The sequence below is a fragment of the Zea mays genome, chromosome 5, assembly GCF_902167145.1.
Source record: "Zea mays cultivar B73 chromosome 5, Zm-B73-REFERENCE-NAM-5.0, whole genome shotgun sequence".
Taxonomy (NCBI): Eukaryota; Viridiplantae; Streptophyta; class Magnoliopsida; order Poales; family Poaceae; genus Zea; species Zea mays.
Genome location: NC_050100.1, coordinates 41,441,544 through 41,452,263, shown reverse-complemented (window position 1 = coordinate 41,452,263; position 10,720 = coordinate 41,441,544).

The following is a 10,720-nucleotide window of genomic DNA, read 5'->3' as shown; positions in this document are numbered from 1 at the left end:
TATGTAGCTGAAGTAAAGCTATACCCATAACCCTTCTAAGCCGAATCTCGAGGACGAGATTCCTTTTAAGTGGGGTAGATTTGTAGCATCCCAAAAATTCAAATCCTGAAATTTTCTCAAACTCGCTCTAAATTCAAAATGAATTTCAAATTTCATTTCAAAATGTTTGTTTGCGAGTTGATATCAGCAAATAAAATATAGTGGTCTATATTCTCTCCAAAATCCTCCTCAAAATATCCTACAAATATTTCCCAAGTGATCACCCTCAATTTCTTTTCAGAAATACTGCCCAGATATTTCCCCAGTGATCCCCCTCAAATTCTTTCCAGATATATTGCCCAAATATTCCACCAATATATCTCCAAGTGTTTTCTTCCTAAGAAATACCTTTATAATCATTTTTCAAGTCCCTACAAATATTTCTTCGTAACTTTTCTCATGCTCATACATATACGTATGCCTCCAGTGTCATACGGTGAGCTCTACAAGCTAATCTCACTTATACAAGACAAATACATGCTAATCTCCCACTAATCCTCTCATCCTCCCACTAATCCTCTCATCCCTCCCCCTAATCCCCCCACCATGGCTATAAATAGAGGGGCAAGGGCCTCCTCTCTTCCCACCCCAAGCCATTTCATGGCAACTCTCTCCCCCCCCACACACACCCACTCCATGTTCCACACAAGCACACACTAGCACAAGGATCGTTCGATCGTTCTTCGATCGTTCGTCCCCTGTTCTTAGTTTGTTCGTTCGTTCGTCCGATCGTTCGATCGTTCGTCCGATCGTTCACGGTTCGTTCGTTCGTTCGTCCGATCGTTCGATCGTTCGTCCGTTCGTTCGTCCAAATAATCTTTTTCCTACCGTTATGCTGCCGAAATTCCGATCGTTCGTTCATTCGATCATTCGATCGTTCATCGTTCGTTCATAGTCCCTATTCATCGTTCATCGTTTGTTCATAGTCCCTATTCATCGTTCTTCCAGATAATCTTTGTCCTGCCGATATGCTGCCGAAATTCCGATCGTTCGTTCGTACGATCATTCGATCGTTCGTCCGTTCGTTCGTCCAAATAATCTTTTCCTGCCGTTATGCTGCCGAAATTCCGATCGTTCGTTCGTCCGATCATTCGATCGTTCGTCCGTTCGTTCATAGTTCCTATTCATCGTTCATCGTTCGTTCATACGAACTATTCACTATCACTATTCACCATTACTATTCATCGTTACTATTCACATACACTATTCATCATCGTTACTATTTATCATTACTATTTATCATCGTTACTATTCATCGATGATATCTATAATTTCTTTTCCATCGCCACTATTCATCGTTACTAATCATCGTTACTATTCATCGGTCATCTAGTCATCCCAAATTTCAACTACTCATACATCATGCTGTCCAGTCCACCTAAGACCAGCCAGACCCATATTCCAGTCATACGAACTTCGGTGACTGTGGTTTTCCTTCCAGTGGGAACTTCCCATCTGGTCACCCATCCCAGGTTTCCCCAAGTTGAGCACACTTGACTTTGAGATTCCTTCGAACCAGGCTTCCAAACTCAGATTCCGATAATTCTTGTTTCTAAATTCTTATCAAATTATTCCCTATCCAACCATGTCATCTCTTAAGCATGGTTCATATTCCAGAAGACTCCCAAAATACTCTTGTCCCATATTCTGCCTATAACTCTCTTGTTCATACTAAGTCAGACGATTCATTCGTCACTATTCTCACCAACAGTGAACTTCATTGTGCTACACCACATACACCCAGCTATAAATACACCCAACTACCCTCTCCCTCTCCACACACACTCAACACCCTCAACCAAGGCAAACACCCCACCCACTCAATTACTCCGCTCTGTCGGCTACACACATAGTGTCGCTTCGCCTCCGGTCCACCCTCCTGGTAAGCACCTCCGCTCCACCACCAGTAATATCACAACACCACATGACACAGATTCTACTCAAGACTCTACCCATCCATATATCGCTTTTCTGACCACTATACTAAATATTTGTTTGTATACTTGCTGGTTTGTATGTTTGCTTGTTCATGTTGCATAGTTATCGGAGCGTTCGTGTCGTCTCGTGGAAGCCAGATCTGCAAGTCTACGCTAGGCGGTGGAGCCAGAAGCCAGTTCTGCGAGCTCTCCTCCCCCCTTCGCCGAATAAGCATGGCAAGCTCACTGGATCCCTTTGATGCATAAATTACCTATGATTTTTCAACCACAACCCTCAACCTGTTATTTTATGCATGATATGATTTTGAGACAAGTTATTATGGCCACCCAGCCGCTTGCCGCAATCAATCCTTGATATATATGTTCCAAATGATTTGAGAACAGGTGTGAGTTTTCAAAAGAAAATGCTTTTCAAAATGTGTGTGATGAAGGGTTTTCACCCTTATCACCTTGGGAGTGGGATAATCAGGGACTCCCTGGTTTAGGGGAGGGCCTAAGGTGTTGGCTCAGCTGGTTTAGGCGTGAGCAGAAGGATTGTCCCCTCATATAAGGACCGATTTGTCATCTTCACTACCTGTACTCTTTAATAGTACAACCACTCGAGACTGTGTGGGCAGTCACTCAATCTAAACTCGTACGGTCCAACCCCAGGGTTATGAAGGCTGGGGAGCACCGGGAGGATAAGGAGGGGGAAAGTTTTGTCCGGTTTGGACATGGTGGTGGCCTGACTCCTTCCGGATAACCGTTAAGGTTAGGACGTGCGGGGAAAGAAAGAGATTCAGATTCGGGTCTCATTGATCATGAGATCGCAGAGCCGGACTAGTGGGTAAAGTGTACCCCTCTGCGCAGAGTTTGAAAACCTATTCGAATAGTCTGTGTCCACAGGAATGGACGAGTTTGGTATGGTATGGCAATTAATGTTTTGTTTTTAAAAAAAAAGATGCGTTTGAGAAAAGTGGTTTTTTTAAAAGGTTCGGCGGTTGAGCCGTGAGCTATGGTGGACGGGAAGTCCAATAGCTGTTTTTGAAAAGGAAAACCAGTGGCAATTAATATTTTTATTGGCTCTCATTCACCCCTCTAATCGACTAATAGTATGGTCTAAGACTATCTCCAGTAGTTTATCCATCTTTATAGCTATATTCAAACTTCACAATGTGAACAGTGAAACCTACGATGTAGAACAGTGCAAAACAGTGTTTTAAGATAAACTATCGGTAGACTGCTATAGACAATATAAGTTTAGTATTGATTTTTGAGCCACCGCATTTATGTTAAATATGCCTCCAATACTAGTGTTGATTTTTCAACCACCGAATTTATATTGTAAAAAGTAAAATTAATGATCAGAATCTATTCTGTACGTCTCTCTAATACGATTACAATCGGCAGAACAAGTCAACCGGGGTGTAGCTACTAGAATCGTGGATGTCATAAAGACGTACTCGTCTAGGCCTTGTACCAACCAGCGCGTTGTTGACATTTCCGCCGTTGTTTCAAATCTGAAAAGGTCTAGCACGTGCGTGCGTGTGCGAACGATGATTTTATATAAATTCCAACAGGGCACTGGATTAGACACGTACTTTATAGAAGTTTGGCAGAATCAGTTGCAGGCTTTCGCCATCCCTGACGGAGACAGTGACTAAGGAATTATATCAATATACTGAACCAATACGACATTACACTATACGCAATCATATTGCTGAAAATGTTAAGAGGTGTTTGGTTTAATAAATCATTCCATAGAACATAAGTGGTGTATTATAAGTCTATTTTTAAAATTTGATGGAACGATCTATTTCTTATGTTAATACTAACTAATTATAAGACATTGATGGTTCAACTCATTACATTTCACAAACTAAATAAAAAAAATAGTGAAAAGATTATGGATCAGTTTATTTCTCAAACAAACATCCTTAACGATGGATTAGCTTATTCCTCGTGTTAACTGCTCCGATGCATGCTCAGAAGCTTCGTTTCCTTCGTCTCGAAGCACACGGAATCAAAGCAAAGTCAAAATGTGTTCTGTTTTGGAAAAATCAAACTGTATTAGTCCTGAATCCTGATGAACGACAGTCAGACTAAAATGTATTTGGGGGCACAGAAGTTATACACAGATAGATTCATATACTAAAAAAAATTTCCCCGCACCGATACTCGTTTTCCAGCTCAAAGCGATATATTTTCATGTATGCAGAAACAATGGCCAAATCCACCGATATTGAACGCATGAAATGGTACTCCATCAATCCTTCTTGCCACACACGACGACGATGACCATTCTTTCACTACCGGAATCCAGCCCTTTGCCGAATGTCAGCTTCTTTGTCGAGTGTTTTTTCTCGGGCACTCGGCAAAACAGCCTTTGCCGAGAGCCGCACTCGACAAAGTCCTGCTCTCGGTAACGAGCTGGTTTAGCGAGTGCAGGACACTCGGCACATAAAAACTCTCAGCAAAGACACGTTTGCCGAGTGGTAAACAGTCGGCAAAGGCGGCTCTCGGCAAAGAGCCATCAGCGACCGTTCTAAAGCTGACGGCCGTCAGCCTTTGCCGAGGGCCAAGGTCGGCACTCGGCAAAACATATTTTTATTTTTTTAATTTTGGCAACCAAACTTTTTATGGTATGTTCCTATACTATGTAGACCTACATGTACCATTTTGGGACAATTATAAAAGAGTTTTCAATAGTAGTAGATTTAGTTCGTTTATTTGAATTTCTTCGGAAAATTCAGATTTGAACTGCAGGTCACTCGAAACTTGAAAAATCGTGCATGCAAAAATGATATCCATGCTACTTAGCACAAGTTACGACCGATTTCAAGAGCGGGCCGGAAACTTCGAGCAACATGCTCACTAAACATGGCCGCGAACTTGCCATCCACGTGTTTAAAAATTGTATAAAACACAAACAAAGTCAGAAAATCATGAAACTTGTCCACGTGTCATGATATTATATATAGAGGTTGTGATAAAAATTTGAGAAAGTTTCGAGAAAGCTGTGACACACTATGTGTAGAGACCTAAGAGATCCACACATGAAATCATAGAGATCCACACATGAAATCATAGAGATCCACACATGATCTCTTAGGTATCTACACATAGTGTGTCACAACTTTCTCGAAACTTTCTTAAATTTTTATCACAACCTCTATATATGATATCATGACATATGGACAAGTTTCATGATTTTCTGACTTTGTTTGTGTTTTATACAATTTTTAAACACGTAGATGGCAAGTTCACGACCATGTTTAGTGAGCATGTTGCTCGAAGTTTCCGGTCCACTCCTGAAATCGGTCGTAACTTGGCTAAGTAGCATGGATATTATTTTTGCATGCACAATTTTTCAAGTTTCGAGTGACCTGCAGTTTAAATCTGAATTTTCCGAAGAAATTCAAATAAACGAACTAAATCTACTACCTATTGAAAACTCTATTATAATTTCCCCAAAATGGTACATGTAGGTTTACATAGTGTAGAAATATATCACAAAAAGTTTGGTTGGAAAAAAATAAAAATAAAAATGTACTTTGCCGAGTGTCCAGAGATGACACTCGACAAAGAAGGCTTTGCCGAGTGTCAACTGGTTGACACTCGGCAAAGTGTAGTGAAATAATCTTTGCCGAGTGTCACCCGGGGGACACTCGGCAAAGAGGACTTTGCCGAGTGCCGGATCGGAGCACTCGGCAAAGTGTATTTTAAAATTTTTTAAAAAAATATTTGTCGAGTGTCAGATCACGGGCACTCGGCAAAGACCGTTTACTTACCGACGGTTCACCCTTTCTTCCTCACTCTCACTCTCATTCTCACCGCGCCGCCGCCCGTCGCCGTCCCCTTGACCGACCGCGCCCCTTGTCGTCCGCTCGCGCCGCCGCCACGCCCGGTCGCCCTCGACGCGCCCCGCCGCCACGCCCGGCCGCCCCTCGACGCCTCTCGCCCGGCCGCCCCCCTCGCCGTCCCGCGCTCGGCCGCCCCTCGCCCGGACGCGCCCCGCCTGTCGTGCCCGCGCCCCTCGCCACCGCCCTTCGCCGTCCCCCTCGCCGCGCCCACGCCCGCCCGCCATCCGCCTCGCTGCGCCCGCGCCCCTCGCCGCGCCCTCCACGCCGCCGCGCCTCAACCGCCGCGCCCTCCACGTCGGTAAAGTGCATGCGGTCGACCTCCAACCCCCGCGCCCCGTCGTCTCGCCTGCGACCCACCGTCTCTCCCGCGACCAAACCTCCAAGGTGATTTATATGAAATGATTAGGTTTAATATTGAGTCATATTTATATACGTGTTTTGGTTAGGTTAATATGCAGTCTTGTTGTGTTATCTCTGATAGATTGAATATATATAGATGTGATTGCCGGCCATCGTGCCGTTGAAATATGCGTGGTTGTTAGCCATCGTGCTGATACTTTTATTTGCAGGTTTTACCTCCCCGTACAGGGAAGGTGCTGCCAAAATTTTCTATTGCTAGGCTTATGTTAGAGGATGGAGGACCGTGAGTGGATGTACACGAGCCGTAGAGGAAGGAACGATGTGACCCATAAATGGATTAGAAAGACCGATGATTTCGTGGAACGAGCATATGACGAAGCTGCTAAAGGAGCGAGTCTAGTCCCATGCCCGTGCAGCAAATGTGCCAACCGGAAAAGAAAACCAAAGAAGGCCATGATAGAACATATTTGGAAGAATGGATTTACGCCGGGCTATACTCGGTGGATATTTCATGGTGAAGCGCATCGTACGAGAGAGGAGTAGCTGAGACAACGTGTCGAGGATTATGACGCGGATGCGGGGGTAGCGGATATGTTGAACGACTATCAGGAGGCACAGTACACGAGAGGATGTTTGAATGACGAGCCAGAGCCGACTGCAAAGGCGTTCTACGACATGTTCGACGCGGCACAGAAGCCCCTTCACGGCCAAACAAAGGTTTCTCAACTGGATGCCATTGGGCGTGTAATGGCGTTCAAGTCGCAGTACAGCATGAGTAGAGACGCATTCGACGACTTGTTGATGGTTATTGGGAGCCTGCTTCCGAATGATCACGTTCTGCCAAAGAGCATGTACGAGGCACAAAAACTCCTTCGTGCACTCAAGATGACATATGAGCAGATTCATGCTTGTCCGAAGGGCTGCGTGCTATTTAGGAAAGAATACGCGGAGGCAAAGTACTGTCCCAAGTGTAAATTGTCTAGGTTCATGGAGGTAGACTCTGGTGATGGACAGAAGAGGCAGCTCGACATCCCCTTGACGCCTCAGGTTCTGGCGCCTCAGGTTCGAGGAGCATCTACCTGCGAGGTCCCACGAGTCTCCCTCAGCGTCCCATACTTCGGGACAGGCGACCGCTGATTCGGCCGGATGGGGAGAGGCATGTAACTTTATGTTCTTCATTCTTGTTCATATTATGTGTTCAAAATCATAATATAAACTAATGCTTTTTATTTATCACTTGGATAGGTCTTGGACGGTTCTGGATTATGCTGGGTGTCATCGTCGCCTCCCCAATGGCATCCTCGGCCTGCTTTGCAGGGAACACTTCCCTGGACTGGTCGAGTACGTCGGAGTGACGGGCCCAGCCTACACCTTCGACCACTACGCCGTCGCCCCCGATGCAGTAGACCGGGACGGCTGGGAATTCAATAACAAGGCGGAGCGGGTGAAGCAAGAGTTGTGGGTAAGTCTTAGTATAATGTAAAATATGTCGCATTCGTTGCAAATTCTTGAAATAATGTATGGATACATCGTTTTTGTATGCAGGATTTCTTCAGATGCGAGGCTAGATACGAGGCTAGGGCGGATGTGGTGGCCACCACGAGCTGTAAGAAGCTCGTCGTGGACATGCACTATGAGGCCCGAATCCAGGCCATCGTCAGCTACCACGGCTCCGTACTTGGGGAGAAGGTGACCAAGCAGCAAGCCCGAACCATGTCGTTGACTAGGGACCAGTACCTGCAGGTAAAGTCATGCATGTTTGGTACCAGTACTACATGCATGAATTTTATTTTATCTTCTCATATGCACTTTGCGTGTTTACTTTGTAGATGATTCCATATTGGTGCGCCGCACATCCTCTATGCTGGGAGCAGATGGTGGATAGGTGGTGTTCGGTTGAGTGGGACGAGGCGCACAACGCTAGCCGGGAACGGCGTATGATGATGCAAGGTCCCTCCCACCACCAAGGCAGCCAGAGCCTGGGCCAATATGCAGAAGCATGGGTATGCCCTCTTTTTTATTTAGGTATATAGCACTGGATTAGATATTATTTCTAACTATCTCGTTGGTTTTCTTGCAGTCGGCGTCACATAGTGGCCGACCTTGCTCCATCTTCTCAGCCTATGCTATGGCCCATAAGGGCAAGGTGACGTCCGACGTCACCTACAACCCGGATGACGGGCCCGAGGCCTACACCAACCCCATCGTCTGCAGCCGCCTTCATGACTACACCGCCATGGCGCAGGAGGTCCATGGCCCAGAATATGATCCGAGCACCAAGCAGATCGACCCCCATGTGCTCATGAGGGTCAGAGGAGGCAAGAGACATGGGCGGTACTGGATTGCCGATGGGGCAATCGACTCGTCCTCCACTCCCACTCTGTCTCAGGTGCGAGCAAGGAGCATGGGCTCGAGTCCAGCCATACGACCTCGGCATAACAGCTCACAGCATCGCATACAGCAACTCGAGGTTAGTGCTTCTGTAACTCGTCCTTCCTTGAGTTATATACCTTCTCTTTGAGTTACTATAACGTTGGCTTGTAATATTACAGACCCAACTAGAAGAAGAGAGGAGGGAACATCAAGATATCGAGGCGAGGATGGTGGCGGAGCGGGAGGCTCGCCTGGCAGATCATCAGAGGATGGCAGAGATGTTCTAGTACATGCAGAGCCTTGGCGCCGCACAGGGCTTCGCTCCGCCACCTCCATTGTTCCCTGCAGTTGACCCTGCTCTGTTCCATACTCCCGTTAGTATCAAAATTGTAGTTAGATGTTGGTAATGCATCTGATATAACACATGCAATCTCTTCTCTGTGCAGGGCCAATCTGGGGCGGCATCCAACAACCCTCGTGAAGGGTACAACCCAACGCAGCACCAGTCCAACCGCCCACCTCAATGAGAGTTATGTTTTTAGTGTTTAGACTACAAAACTTATGTTGAATACTTATGTCAGAGCTTGTGAACTTGTGTTGATACTTCTAAACTTGTGTTGATACTGTTTGTGTTGAGAACTTCTGAACCTATATTTGTATATTAATGTTTGTGTTGGCTATATATGTTTGTGATGTATATATGTGATATCTGTGAAATATCTTTTGTTTGTTTGGATAGAATAGGAAAAACAAATAAAAATGGTGTGTACTGGTCACTTTGCCGAGTGTGACACTCGACAAAGAGGTGCTTTGCCGAGTGTCAGGACCATAGCACTCGGCAAAGAACCAAGACCTGGGCACCGATATAGGTTCTTTGCCGAGTGCAGTGGCATACAAAGCACTCGGCAAAGAACCTGACATGGGGACCTCGCTGGTGGATTCTTTGTCGAGTGCTGGCCGGCAGACACTCGACAAAGGTAACTCCTTTGCCGAGTGTCACCTCGGACACTCGGCAAAGACGCCGTCTCCGTCACCCGGCGCCATGACGGCTGCTTTTCTTTGCCGAGTACTTCCTGGCACTCGGCAAAGCCTTTGTCGAGTGTCCGAGAAAAAGTACTCGGCAAAGAAGGCTTTGCCGATGCACTGTGTGCCGATCCCTCTTTGCCGAGTGCGACACTCGGCAAAGAGTTTGCGAGTGTTTTCAAGGCTTTGCCGAGTGCTTCAGGCACTCGGCAAAGCCGTCGATTTCGGTAGTGAATTCTGAATCGCCAGGACTTCAACCTGTTCGTTTCATTCTAATCCATATCAGTTTCTAATACAATGTTTTTGTTTAGGGTTACAACTACAGTAGTCTAAACAACCGGCTTTAATCTAAAGCGAACAGCCCGCAAACGAAGGGCTTTCGATCCCTTATTTTGCTAGTGGCTTTATGAGGTTTGGAAGGAAAGGATCACACATCTTTCGTTGTGTGCCATTGGAGAACAATTCTTTGCGATCTTAAAAAAAGATTGGTAGTGAGTTTTGAAATGTGTTAGGGCCCGTTTAGATCCGTTCATTTTGGAGAAATTGAAATCTACTCAGGTTGTTTAGCTTAGAATTTCAAATTCCAGTACTTTTCAAAGTTTAAATATAAGCTTATATTAAATTTATAGGGTAGTAGGAAGAAAATTGATTTTATGTGTCTCCAGACTACGTTTTTACTCTGTAATTTCTAACACGTTTCTTCGCTCGCTCTCATATGGTAGGAATATAGCACATAAATATTTTCTTTATATAGCCAACTATAGTATACCAATATATTCACATATAATCATATTAGCTTAATTGATATGTGTCTAAATTCAATTATTACAATAATGGGGCCGATGCTCAGCTGTAAACTCTTCTTTTTCTCAAAAGTGTTATCGATGTATTCGTATTTGAAAACACTACCCTACTGTTATGAGTTTGTTGCTACAAACGTTGTAGCATAAGATTGATTGCAACGGTGTCCTGTAAACCGTCCTGGACCCGTATAATACGGGTTTGACGGTAAAAGTAAGGCTGCAACGGTATCCTGTAACACCTCTTGTACTTTTTCAGGTCAGAGACCTCTCCTCCAAATGTGCAGGCGGTGTCTCCTCCTCCAAATCCTCTCCCGATCGAAGGTGGCCGCATCCATATTCCGAG